The sequence below is a fragment of the Lissotriton vulgaris genome, chromosome 1_1, assembly GCF_964263255.1.
Source record: "Lissotriton vulgaris chromosome 1_1, aLisVul1.2, whole genome shotgun sequence".
Taxonomy (NCBI): Eukaryota; Metazoa; Chordata; class Amphibia; order Caudata; family Salamandridae; genus Lissotriton; species Lissotriton vulgaris.
The window spans coordinates 407,479,964-407,490,563 of record NC_141685.1 but is presented as its reverse complement, the minus strand read 5'-3'; positions in this window follow the sequence as shown (position 1 = coordinate 407,490,563).

Sequence of the window (10,600 nt, the reverse complement as noted above, 5' to 3'; positions counted from 1 at the left end):
ACCAGACAGGTTAATCAATACCGCCTCCTGTTTCTAGGTCCTGAACCCTAAGAGCACATACCCGATGAAATCACACCAGACTCATTCCTGTCCAACGGTCTACCTTGAGAAGTACAGTCTTGAAGCCCTGTGGATCAAAAAAATGAATTTTCACTCTACATGGCAAGTTACAAATCCTCCGCTGTCACCATTGATATGCTCTCATCCAGAATGGACAAGCTAATTTTAACCGCCTACACCGCCCACTTCTAGGTATTGATACTAATGCATATATACACTCACCCTCAATTACTGGATGAAAGGGGGATGACTATTGGTAATTAAGAAAGACTTATGCCTAAGTGATTCAGCGCTTACTACAGGGGCTAAAGTGCCTCTAGGTAAGCATTTCTCTTGCATATAATCCTTTAAGTTGCCCTTGCACATTATTTCACATACCCCACTAATTTTAATTAGCACTTTGCAGCCCTCAGGAATTTTTTGTCCTGAAGAGGCCCCCACATCCATAGCGCGGTCAAAACTTTGTCGCCAAACATGATGGATAGTCTTGAAAGCACTAGAAAAGACCCTGCTCCTTGATCTGAAACAGTGAATCAGAATCACAAAAGACATCCTTCTTATTCCAATAGCCTATTTCTTAAAAAAAAGTACAGTCACTTCATGTTTTAATGCAAGCTAGGTATGTCCACTTCACTGGGTCACAAATGTCACTAATTCTCAATTCCTTAACTCCTGTGTATGCATTATAAATATTCCTTGTGGTGTGTGAGCGAGTGTTTCATAAAGATTTCTGTAATTATAAATAAATACATTACTAATTTCGGCTGAAGTGAGTGTTAATCAATATATTCCTTGGGCTACTTTCTTACAATAAATTAGCTAAATATTACAAATATTGAATTAATTTAGATAACTGGATTTTATCACATTGACTCTTTCAGGCTTATGATTAAATCGGATCACTGACATAATATTGATTACCCAAATATCCCCATGCACAGATATCTACACAAAAATATTGATAGCCGAAATATTGTCATCCTCTCTTTATATTGTAAATGATTAAAATATGAAAAAAATATAATAATGACCGGATGACTGGGTGAGAATTGCGCAGAGTTGAGGAACAGTAAATAGCACTCCAAGAAGAATAGCTCAAAGGATAAGGTAATGGTCATCCACCATTAACCAACCAGTAGGAAAGATTCTCTACCTTATGAACAAAAACAAATATATCCTGAGCTTAAATCCATACAAGTGAATGTCCTTATTAAATCAGAACAGAATAGACGATCTTCTTTTCATTTTTCATTTATTCTTCAATATTCCAAACAAGAATTAGAAATCTTTACTAACAGAAAGCGAGCAAGTAGTAAATCTCAATGGAAAAGTTTCCCAAAATCAATGTATTTGTAAGAGCAAAATGTTCATGAGGTAAGGTATGGCCTCTCCATTAATATCTCCAATCCCAAACTCATATGTAGTCAATCTGTGTCATTAACGATGTTCTCTCAGTGAAAAAACCAGCATGTTGCCTACACGCCGGTTTTTCCCATGATTTTGGGAAACTTTTCCATCGAGATTTACTACTTGCTCTTACTACTTACTTACTGTCCCATCAAGTAGCAGGGAGGGAAAATCAAAGCAAACCCAAGCAAAGGGATGGTATACCCACACATGTAGAGTGTTAAAAACAAGGCTGGTAGAAGCGGTAAAATCCAATTCCTCATCCAGAGTGAAAGAGGCAAGGAGATTGTACTCTAGGTGAATCTCTCTTGCAAAGAGGGAATGGGAGGAAACATTTTGGGAGGACCTGCTAGTAGCTAGTAGAAACAAAGACTCAAGAGGGTTCTGGCTACTTGTGGGGAAGCGTAGCAAGCCCGATGACACCCTAAGGACTTGTAATATCCCCTCCTAGAGTTGGGCCAATCATTTTGGGGCACTTTATGCCCTTGGAGAAGGGGCTCCCTTTGAAACTGTTCTTCTAGCACCCTCCCCTGAGCCAGCTATCCTAGATCTGTTTACCCCTCAGGAGGTTGAGACTGTCATTCAGTGGCTGGCAGCCTGGAAGGCGGCAGGACCGGACGGCGTGGGGGAAAATAATATCAGCAGTACTTAACGATATTATGAAGGGTGGGCCGGTCCCTGATTCCTGGAAAGGGGCAGTGGTAGTTCCCATCTTTAAAAAAGGTTGCAGGAATAGCCCTGGGAACTACAGGCCCATTAGTCTCATTGACTCTTCGCAGAAAGTAGCGGGAAAGGTGCTCCTGGGGCGTATTCTGCATTGGGTCGATGAAAATAGAATACTCTCCGATTATCAAGCTGGGTTCCGTACAGGAACAGGAACCGTGGAGCAGGCGTTTAGATTGGCCCTTATTAACTGGAAGGTGGTGGTACTGGGCAAGGGCAGTCTTTACCTAGCGTTTATTGACTTGAAGACTGCCTTTGACCTAGTACCATGGGGGCGGTTGTGGGAGGTTTTACACAACCTGGGGATGCCTCCCTATATGTTATCTCTGCTTATCAACCTGCATGAAGGTAACTTTGCCCAGGTACGGTGGGGGAGCAATGGCGAGACCACGGAGAAGATCCCAGTGTTAAGGGGTGTGAGACAAGGGTGTGTGTTGGCCCCCACCCTGTTTTCGTTGTATGTTAACGGGGTGGTTGACCATCTTCAGAAGGAACCGGCTGACGCCCCTTGTTTGGGGGGTGTACGAGTGCCGACTCTGCTTTTTGCGGACGACACTCTTCTAATTTCGAAAACCCCCCAAGGATTGCAGAAACTACTCAACCGCTTCCAGAACTTTTGTGACGCTCGAGGTCTTGTCATTAATGTAGACAAAACGAAGTACCTAATTCTACATCCCCTGAGGAAGCTCGGAAGCCCTCCTGTTCTCAACTCTATACCCCTGGAGAGAGTTTCTCAATTTGATTATCTGGGCCTTCGTTTAACAGATAGCATGAGCTGGTCCACGCACATAGACAAAATGCTTCTAAGTCACAAGAGAGTGGGTGGCGCCCTGTTGAGAGAATTTCGGGAGTCACCCAGACATAGAATAGCGCCAGTCCTCAAAATATACAAGGCTAAAGGTGTTTCGTCGGCCCTATACGGGGCGGAGATATGGGGACATGAAAACCTGGACTCATTGGAAAAAGCTGAGAATAGGTTTCTGAAGGACCTCCTTTGTCTCCCCTTAAGTACACCAACAGTTCCCGTACTACTAGATACGGGCTGCAAGAGCATTAAAAACCAAGCACGTTTACGCCCGCTCTTATTGTGGTCCCGGATCTGGAGGGTGGAGGAACTGAAATCCTATGCAAACGGTTTAACTGAGATAATGAATATGGCCAGCTGGGCCAAAATCAAATGGCTGAGGGACACCAAGAAACTGTTATATGACCTTAGCCTTGGTGAACATTGGAGCGCAAAAACATCACCCCCAAAAGATGTCTTGAAGAAACTCTACTGGGATTGGGCTGCGGGTCAGCTAATCATGAACTCTTCCCATTGTAAATCCACGAGATCTTTTTTGCTCCTAAAGGACATGACAAGATACGAATCCTATTTTGATTTTATCACCTTCCCAGCCGACAGGGCACTGTATTTTAAATTTAGAGTGGGCATTCTCCCAATTGGGACTTTAATATCGAAATGGAAATCTGGTGCTCCTCTGTCTCCGTTTTGTGCCCATTGTCCCACTAGACCTGAAACGGTGGCTCACATTATGTTTGAGTGCCCGGACTACCTAAAACCAAGGAAGTACTGGCTCAAGCCCCTTTTTTCCAACATGGGAACACGCAGTCACCTGGTTGCCCTTCGCATTTTAATGTCAGATACCTCCCCCGTTATTGTTTGTGGTGTCTCCAAATTTTTAAAACAATTTTGGCTGATTCGCTCCAAGAGGCTGTCAATTTCTGTTTAATTGTACTCTTAATTAATTTATTCGGGAGCTTACCCAGTTCTTAACTTTTTAATGATGTATGTACTGACTAGCTGCATGTCTTGAAATGTTTTTATTGTATGTAATTGCTTTCAAGATATCTGTACATCGAAAAAAAGCTTACAACCAACCAACTACTTGCTCGCTTTCTGTTAGTAAAGATTTCTAATTCTTGGCAGCCCTGACAAAGTCTATGGTTGACACCAAGAAAGACGAAACACGTGTTGGCTAGGACCAATTGTGGAATATTGAAGAATAAATGAAAAATGAAAAAAAGATAGTCTATTGTGTTCTGATTTAATAAGGACATTCACTTGTATGGATTTAAGCTCAGGATATATTTGTATGAAAAAAATATCAATGAGAAAAATATTGATGTACAAAATATAGTACTTTTATGTATCAAAAATAATATTTTATAAACTAAATAATAAAATTAACTTAAAACACGTATTTAGATGTAATGTACATTTTAACAAATATAAGAAATAAATGTAAATTTTTTTAAACATACAGATATAAAAAGTAATATTAAATGTATATTTACTTTAAAACTATTAATAAACTAAGAATTGTCATTTATTTTAAAATGTTATGAATATATAATAATTTACAAATAAATATATATGTACATACACCTAGAACATACAATCTAATAAAAAAAATGATATAAATTAAAACATTAAAATACTTAATAATTTTTAAACTCACATTTTGCACTCAATTGAATGCAACAGTAGGGAAAATGCTGGATAGCGTAGGGGTAAAAATTACTATTCCCACTCCAGTGAGTGCAACAGTAGGGAAAGTGTTGGATAGCGGAGGGGAAAAAATACTATTCCCACTCCAGTGAGTGCAACAGTAGGGAAAGTGTTGGATAGCGTATGGGTAAAAATCACTATTCCCATTCCAATTACTGCAACATTAGAGAAAGTGTTGGATAGCGGAGGGGTACAAATTACTATTCCCACTCCAGTGAGTGCAACAGTAGGGAAAGTGTTGGATAGCGGAGGGGAAAAAATACTATTCCCACTCCAGTGAGTGCAACAGTAGGGAAAGTGTTGGATAGCGTATGGGTAAAAATCACTATTCCCATTCCAATTACTGCAACATTAGAGAAAGTGTTGGATAGCGGAGGGGTACAAATTACTATTCCCACTCCAGTGAGTGCAACAGTAGGGAAAGTGTTGGATAGCGGAGAGGTAAACATTACTATTCCCACTCCAGTGAATGCAAGCTTAGAGAAAGTGTTGGTTAGCGGAGGGGAAACATTAACTATTCCCACTCCAGTGAGTGCAACAGTAGGGAAAATGTTGGGTAGCCGAGGAGTAAAAATTACTATTCCCACTTCAGTGAGTACAACAGTAGGGAAAGTGTTGGATAGCGTAGGGGTAAAAATTACTATTACCACTCCAGTGCATGCAACAGTAGAGAAAGTGTGGATAGCGGAGGGGAAACATTTACTATTCCCACTCCAGTGAGTGTAACAATAGGGAAAATGTTGGATAACACAGGGGTAAAAATTACTATTCCCACACCAGTGAGTGCAAAAGTAAGGAAAGTGTTGGACAGCGGAGGGGTACAAATTACGATTTCCACTCCAGTGAGTGCAACAGTAGGGAAAGTGTTGGACAGCAGAGGGGTAAAAATTACTATTCCCACTCCAGTAAGTGCTACAGTAGGGAAAGTGTTGGATAGCGGAGAGGTAAAAATTACTATTCACACTCCAGTGAGTGCAACAGTAGGAAAATTGTTGGATAGCGGAGGGGTACAAATTACTATTCCCATTCCAGTGAGTGCAACAGTAGGGAAAGTGTTGGATAGCGCAAATGTAAAAATTACTATTCCCACTCCAGTGAGTGCAACAGTAGGGAATGAGTTGGATAGCGGAGGGGTACAAATTACTATTCCCACTCCAGTGAGTGCAACAGTATCGAAAGTGTTGGATATAGAGGGGTAAAAAATAATATTCCCACTGAACTAAATACAAAATTAAAATCAAAATATCAACTACAATACAGAACATTTTAAGAACAGAAAAAGAAAGCATATAAAAAATAATGGAAATTTACCCATATAAAACCAAAATCCACACACAAAATAAAAGTAAACAATTACTATAAATATTTATCAATTAATGAATGAGTAATAGTGAGCCTTATAGACCAGGCACTGATAGAAAACACCCTCATTCTGTCTGATTCCGACATTAATACTGTCAGTGTTGAGGAGCATTAACAGGCCCCCTCTGATAAGAATATTCCAGGCACTTTTGGTGCATTTAACATCACTGACAGCTTACCTAATACTCCCAAAAGTGGGTCTAAACGTGGCCGAGGTCGCGGACGAAAAAAGAAGGCAGATTTAAATAAGGTCGGTATTTTAGAAGGGAGGATTGAAGCTGCGGAAGGGGCTAATAAATCATTCAAGACGAAACCTTCCTCTTACTTAAATACTGAATTCAAGCCCAAAACCCCAGGTGTGAAGGCCAAAACTGAAGAGAAGATCAAGGATTTTAAAGCGTTACTCCCTGCAGGCTCCAAATTAACACCCTCACTCCGCGCCTATTTTAAAGCCATTCCACAGATCTTACATCTTTCTGAAGGCTCAAACAATCAAGATATGGCGTCGACATCAGAGGGTAAAACCATATTGGCTGGTCAATCTGCCATATTAATGGATGCATCGTTTTCCGAGGAGTCGGATCAAGCTGGAAAACTCCCTGGTCAAATAATGGAAATGGAAATGGCTGCAACCACTGATGTAGAAGATAGCTTGCAAAGATCGCAAAGATCGCAAAGATCGTTAGATCAAGGAAGAGAGTCAGGTCAGTCTCTGTTTCAATCGACGCAGCAATTGAATGAACCTCAAGATCCTACTACAGTTTATCTTGAAGAAGCTGAAGAATTGGATTCTACCGACTTGCGTGGCACGTCTAGGGGTCCAGTTGAGGATGATTCTGTAAATTCTGTTCAACCCGATATTAACTCCTTACTGGTCCCACCTTTAACCTCTCAAGCTCCGATGACGGCAACCTCTGTATTAGAGATGTTCTCAGCTCTCACTCTGGAGATAAGGAAGGGATTCGCCGAATCTTCTGCCAATCAACTAGAGTTCAAACATTATTGTGAATCACTTGATAATAAAATCGAAGGTCTCACTATAAGAACTGGAGTGTTAGAAGAAACAGTTGGCATTCACTCAGTCTATCTGGATCAGGCAAGGCAGGATATTAAAAAACTTACAAAGGAAGATCAGGCTCTTAGCGAGAGGATGGAGACCCTTGAAAATAATGCAAGAAGGGGAAATATCCGCATTTTGAATGTTCCAGAAGGCTCTGAAGGGTCAGATATAAAACAATATATTGTCTCATTACTGAAGGAAGCATTGTCATTAGAAGACACTCCAGCAGACATTCAGAGGGTACACAGAGACCCTTTCAGACTAAACCCAGAGAGATCTAAACTGCGTAAGATTTTGGTCAATTTCCACACTTACGTCCTAAAGGAACGTATCTTAAATATGGCCTTGAAACAAAAGTCTTTGTCTGGGAAAGGCTTTACTTTCTTGATAAGATCAGACCTGTCCCGAACAACACTTGAAACACAATGGGAATTTGGGAAGCGTCTGGATGCTTTTAGAGGATTGGGCGCAACAGCACAGCTGATGTTTCCGGCAGCTCTTAAAGTAATGCACAATAATAAGATGTACAACATCAGGTCGGTGCAAGCAGCAGATGAGTTGTTAATGGATCTGGGTAAAACGGCCTGTTAGGTTTAATGGTTAATGTTGACCCAAATAACCAGTAATGAGCCACCAATGGTTTTGGGCAATGGCTTTGGGCGAAAAGAACCGCAGGCTTTAATGTTAGACGCCTTCCTCTTTCTTTCTCAATTGCCTAAGTAAGTTCTGGTCTGTAATTTTTTCATATTCTTAATTTTGAATATAAAGGAGCAGAGGCACATGTGCTCAAATGTACTATATATGCACTAAATAATCATTAGTTAAAGATCTTATAGCTGCAATTAAATGTTTTAGAAATCTCTTCACTCACTTAGGTCTACTTACCTGAATAGATAGCGGTTAGACTTTTCTGTAGGAGATCAACCGGTGGGGCACTATCTACTGGACTTTGTTCCGGTTAGATAATGCAAGGGTTCTTCACGGGGGGGGGGCTCTCACCTTGAGCGGGTGAGTGCACAGGGGTGGCAAAAATATAAAAAAGTACTCAATAACCAGTATAGAAGTTTTTGGAGCTGTAACTCATGTTTCACATATCTCACATATCTTATATATAATTGTTGGACGCAAGCATTTAACAGTATCATAATTATCTCTTTCTGGTATTACGCTAATCATGTTGTCTTATCGGTTAAGAGATGAGTAGTATAGGTTTCCTTTCCTGGAACGCCAATGGCCTCCGCACCAAGCCCCGAGCTAGTAGAATTCTGCAATATCTGAAAGATTCGGATGTGCAGGTCATGGTGTTGCAGGAAACACATCTTACGCATTCTGAATTGTTGGTAATAACTAAAAAGAATAGATGGATTGATTTTATGGTCTCTACCACACAAACATCTCACACAAGAGGGGTTGCGATCATTTTCAAAAAAGGAGCTAAAGCTAAGCTAATCTCACAGGTCGTAGATTCTTCTGGCAGATGGGCTATAGCCTCAGTTCTTATGGCTGGGGTTTCAATTAGAATAGTCGGCTATTATGGTCCGAATCAGGACGACCCTTCTATATTGGAAACAATCTTTTCGCAGTTACTTTCTATTTCTGGCCTATAATTTGAGCCGGCGACTTTAACATTGTGTTGGTCCCCATCTTGGACAAGTCCCCTAATAATCGTTCCATGGTTTTGTCTAAAACTAGATCTTTTTTACTAGATGTTATGAGAAAGCAAGGGTTCGTTGACGTTTGGCGACAAAGGTCAGGAAACCAACAGGGGGTTTCTTATAGGAATTATAAATATCACCATACATCAAGGATTGACTATATTTTAACGACTCAAAGACTGGTCGATTCTGTTAAAATAATAGAATACCTCCCTTTGCATCTTTCAGATCACTCTGCTGTTAAATTGGTGATGGGATTGGGTAGTAAAAAAACCCCGACTGTTTGGTCTTTTGATCGTTCCCTACTCACTAATGAGGAGGATATTTTGTTCCTAAAGACAGAGACACGCAACTTTTTTCTAACTAATAATGGTACAGCCTCTGATGGAATTATTTGGGACTCATTTAAGGCAACATTGAGAGGGTTGATTGTTGCCAAAGTAGCCTTTCGGAGAAAGAGTTACAACGAAATGACTTCTTCTATAGAATCAGATATGGCTTGTGTTCAACATGAAATCGACCTAAATAGTAGATCTTCGAGGTCGATATTAGATCCCCTACATAACAAATTGGCGACCTTGAGGGGTACTCTGGCATCGACCTTGAGTTTGAGGGTCCAACAGAGATGGGAAGTCAGCAAGTTGGCCCACTTCGAATATAGTGAAGGTGCTGGCAAACTGCTGGCTTGGAAGACCAAAGTAGATCAGGTCCGGAACAACATTGCATCTATAAAAATAGGTACCACTAATCTCTCTTCAGATGATGATATCAGGAAGGCATTTAGGGAATTTTTCCAGGTAATATATAAAGAAGACAAAGTGATATCGGTTGAGTCTGTCAAGAGCTGGTTGAATAATATTACTCTACCTTCCCTTTCTCTTGAACAATCCCAATACTTGGATAGCCCCATTACAGAGAGTGAGGTGATATCAGCAATTAAGAAATCTAAGAAGGGGAAAGCGTCGGGACCCGATGGCCTTCCGGCTGAGCTATATAAGATCTTAGACTCAGAAATCGCTCCTTTCCTTACAAAGTTGTTTAACCGAATTCTTTTAGAAGGAATGTCTCCTCCAGAATCTTGGGATGGTGCCTCTATTACCCTCATCTTAAAACCAGGTAAACCTAAGGAAGAATGTGGGTCGTATAGGCCAATATCCATTTTGAACGTGGGTTATAAAATCTTTACCACAGTTTTATCGTCAAGATTGGCCAATACCGCACCATCTGTCCTTCATTTGGATTAAAAGGGGTTCTTAAAGGGCAGACAATTATATGAACTGACCTTTGATTTAATTGATGCCATAGATATAGCAACATCTAATAAGCTCCCATTGGCAGCCCTAACACTGGACGCAACCAAGGCCTTCGACAGGGTCAATTGGGTATACCTGTCGGAGGCCTTGGCCAAGTTTGGTGTGGGGGATAGTTTTCGTAGGGCGATCAGCCTCTTGTATAGCAACCCTTCTGCATCCCTTCTCGTTAATGGAGACTTATCAAGCCCTTTTTTTATCACTAGAGGAACCCGACAGGGGTACCCGCTCTCCCCTTACTTTTTGATTTTTACATCGAGCCTTTTGCGCAATATCTAAGGGAGGAGGTCTCCATCAAACCTTTCCAGTATCAAGGCTGGACGAGGAAGGTGCCATAGTGAATTGGCTTTTGCTTTTGGACAGGTGTCGGGGTATGAGATAAACGCAGCCAAAACAGAAATGCTTATCTGGAATGATGAGAATCCACCTGTAGAACCCCATCCCGGCACCTCAATGCGTTATTTAGGTTTAACAATTGTAAAAGATATAAACAAAATAGTCCAAGTTAATT